We start from the raw sequence: 3687 nt of genomic DNA on the forward strand, positions 1-3687 counted from the left end.
AAAGATTTTATTTATTTATTCGACAGAGATAGAGACAGCCAGCGAGAGAGGGAACACAAGCAGGGGGAGTGGGAGAGGAAGAAGCAGGCTCATAGCGGAGGAGCCTGATGTGGGGCTCGATCCCACAATGCCGGGATCACGCCCTGAGCCGAAGGCAGACGCTTAACCACTGTGCTACCCAGGTGCCCCTGGGGGAGTTTTCTGCTCTACACTACACAACACGGGGATTGTATGATCACTCAGTCAAGTCAGCTCCAAAAGCTCATCTTCCTATTAATTGAAGTAGCCGCTGGGACCTTTTAAGGTTCTTGCAATCTCAAATTCTGTCTTGTATCACCTCTGAGAAGCCCCACTGTGAGGATGAACGTTTTTAGGAAAGCTCAGGGTGCAGAGGCCAGACACACAGTGGTCGTGGGCACAGTATGTGCAGGCTCAGCAGCGGGACCTTGGGCCCATGCTCTCACCTGTCCATGCCTGCTTCCCAGTCCCTGAATTGGGGTTCACAATCTCAGGGAGTTGTTAAAAGCATTAAATGAATTGATGAATGCAAATGCTTGTAATTCTAGCTCCGAAGTGCTAGCTACGTTTTAATGATACATACTATCCCTCTTACCTTCTTATCCTGTAGGTGGGAGATTCCTCAGCCCAGGGGCTCAGTTGTGATTGGAGTAACACAGTCCTTTCTCCCTCTCTCTTTTTCAGTGATTCCCCTCCTGTGTCCTGATTTTGGCCCATGGAATACAGGAAGCACTCTGTCTGGTGACTTTAGGGAAAGGCTCTGCCCCCTGACTGCAGGGTGAGGTGACAAGGGGCAGGCTCTCTGCCCCCGCCCCCGGTGTCCTCCGTCCCTCCCAGATGCTGCCCTGGGAGAATGTGACTTGAGAAGTCTCTGCAGCTACGACCTTAAGAAGAAACATTCCAGGCGCCACTGGGACTGAAGAGCAGGAAGGAGGAAGGACTTGGGTTCCAGGCAAGTTTGGTGAGCCCAGAACCAACCCTGGTACCAGCTCTATCCAGTCTGTTTTCCCGTGAAATAATCAGGTGTCTTCGTTGGTCAGTTATTTTGTTATATGCTCCCTAAAGCACTCATAATACTGTTACTCTTTTTTTTTTCTTAAAGATTTTATTTCTTCTTACTTGAGAGAGACAGAGCACAAACAGGGGTAGGGGTAGGGGTAGGGTCAGAAGGAGAGGGAGAAGCAGGCTCTCCGCGGAGCAGGGAGCCTGACGTGGGGATCGATCCCAGGACCCTGAGATCATAACCCGAGCCAAAGGCAGAGGCTTCACTGCCTAAGCCACCCACATGCCCCATAATATTGTTTCTACATGCAGTAAACTTGTCCTTTAATCAAGCCAGACATAGCAAAGAGGAGAGAGGTACTGGCTGCTCATTGGTGCTGGTGTAGTTGCTCCAAAAAAACATTGGCATTAGTTCTATGCTTCCTTGCAGCCAGCTTGGAAAAAGAAAGCAAAACACCTAATTTCACATGGTATACAACACCAGAAAAAAGGAAACAGCCAATCTGAGTAGACAGAATTGTTTAACTGAGTAGGCAATAAATTTAAAAAGCCACTTCTCGCATTCAGTATCATAGAGGTGACGCTGAATGGCATAATGGGCTCCTTTTTATTAACTTTATTCTCATTTGACTATGTCTTTTTGATAAATTTGCTTTAAATCTTTTCAGGATCAGAGAAAAAAAAAGTGATTTAGTGGCATAAAGATATCCTAAGTAGAGCTATGTGGATTCATGTCAGCAAGTGTAGACAAGAATGTGGTCTGTCATCTGGACCAAAGTAAAGTAATTGCGGCCTTCAGCCTGGGGCCCTTACTGCTGACTGTGGGTGTGAGTGCTGGGCTCTGGCAGCACCCGCAGGACGGTCGGGGCAGAGGGAGCGGTGGAGGGCAGTGAACTAACCTGGGTTGGTTGTCGACATGGATGGATCACACATTCTAGGAATCACATGCTGTCCTGAGAGGGGAGCGTTGGCAGGAAGCTCCAGCTGACTGTTGATGACCAGTTGCTTGGGCCACGACTCCCTGGCCTATCTACACTTACACTTTTCAAATAATCATGCCGGCTTCTAGATCAGACCAGTGTTTGCTCCTGATGTGGCAACAATCTCCATTCCCTCCCAGATCAGCTTAGAAATGGTCAAGGAGGCATGAGGGGATTTCAGGGTTTGTGACCTCCAGCTCTTCTAGGACATTCTGAAGAAACATTTCACTTTTATCCCTGAATGTCTGAACATTTGTGAAGGGCTTAGGAGACAGGGAGAAGCTTCTATGTATAGAACAGGCCCAGGACATGGTGTGAGAAGACAAAGTGAGGAAAGGGGCCTTTGGTAATGTGGCCTCTGCTTGGTGGGGCTTGGGTCCGTGCGGGGAGGGAGTCCTAGTAGGTGTTCAGTGATGGCATTTAGAAAGGACTAAGAGGCCTCCGCTGGATTTTGAATGAGGAAATGCTTCAGAAAACTCAGCAGATGAAAGAGCTGATGAAGTGGATGTTTGCAGGGCCCAGAGCAGACGGATGGCCAGCAACTCCAAAGGCTGCACGCAGTAAAATACGCACCGGCCAGAGAGAGAACGAGGTCTTCTGTGACCAGAATCCACTGCCCACGTAGCCCTGGGGCTCAGCCCGCAGGTGGATCGCATGAAGGGTTGAAGGCATCACACATCCAAGCAACGTGCTTGTCCGCAGGAGGTCGGCATGGCCCAGAATCGCCTTCTGCCTGAGGGGAGGTAGGCGAAAACCAGTTCTTGCTGTTGTTTATTCAGTTGTGGTGGATGGAGAGTTTTGGGAGGAGATCCCAATGAGGACCGACTCTAGGAGAGCTGGTGAGAGATTATCCTTGCCAGAGTTTGCCTGGAAAGCAGCGTGAAGAGGGCTCCCGGTGGGAGATGTGTGAGTGCTGCTCAAATGGCAATTGCCAAAGTTGACGTCGTTTCCAAGTTGGAAGGTTTGTGAGTGAATCGCGGGTATGGCGGAGACAAAGTCTTTGCTGGCAGGGTTCGAAGCCTGCTTACTAGCCGAATAACCTTGATGTTGGTCCCTCACCTCCTCGAACTTCTTTTCCTTTACCTCCTAAGTTGAGAGAGCTACAGCCACACGGCTGTGGTGTTGAGAGGACTAGAAATGGTTCTTGCATAACGGCGTGGTGTCTGCACGTGGGAGGTACTTAGGGAGGGAAAGTTGGGTCTTTCTTGTTATGATTGAATTCAGCTCCTCGTTTGGCACAGGAGGAAACAAACCTGTGGAGGTAGGTCTCTGCCCAAGTGGCTCAGCTCCCCCAGGGCAGAGCCAGAAATGTGCCCTTCTTCACCCTGCCACTCAAGCCACGGCTTTGGGGTTGGGGTACTGCCCCATAATCAAAAACACATATTTGTTCTAGAGTTCCTAAAACTTGCAACTTAGCAACTTTTGTATGTTAAGGAGATGACTCCCAGGTGGATGATGGAGAGCTAAGTAGCCTGAGGCTTAGGGGGCTGGTCACCCCCAGACATTGTATCATTTAGACCTTGTTAACAGCTTTTTGCCCATAAAGTCAGACAAGTTAATATGAAACATTTTAGTCTTCAAAAAATAAATCTACATTATTTGTCTTTGGGATTAGGGATTAGATCTCTCAGCACCACCCTGCATCTCCATGAGGGTGAAGGCTGGAGGTTAAGTTCCACCACCAATT

General features: G+C 49.1%; 1 long non-coding RNA gene across 1 annotated transcript in view; it reads left to right on the forward strand.

Annotated features, from left to right (window-relative positions):
- Positions 1-3164, forward strand: part of LOC117802065 — a 243290-nt gene extending 240126 nt beyond the window's left edge. Inside the window, exons 5-6 of the long non-coding RNA XR_004625109.1 lie at positions 703-979; positions 2516-3164. This is a non-coding gene — a long non-coding RNA (uncharacterized LOC117802065). The remainder of the gene's footprint in view (positions 1-702; positions 980-2515) is intronic.
- The last annotated feature ends 523 nt before the right edge of the window (positions 3165-3687 follow it).

This window comes from Ailuropoda melanoleuca, chromosome 4 (assembly GCF_002007445.2).
Source record: "Ailuropoda melanoleuca isolate Jingjing chromosome 4, ASM200744v2, whole genome shotgun sequence".
NCBI classification, from domain to species: domain Eukaryota; kingdom Metazoa; phylum Chordata; class Mammalia; order Carnivora; family Ursidae; genus Ailuropoda; species Ailuropoda melanoleuca.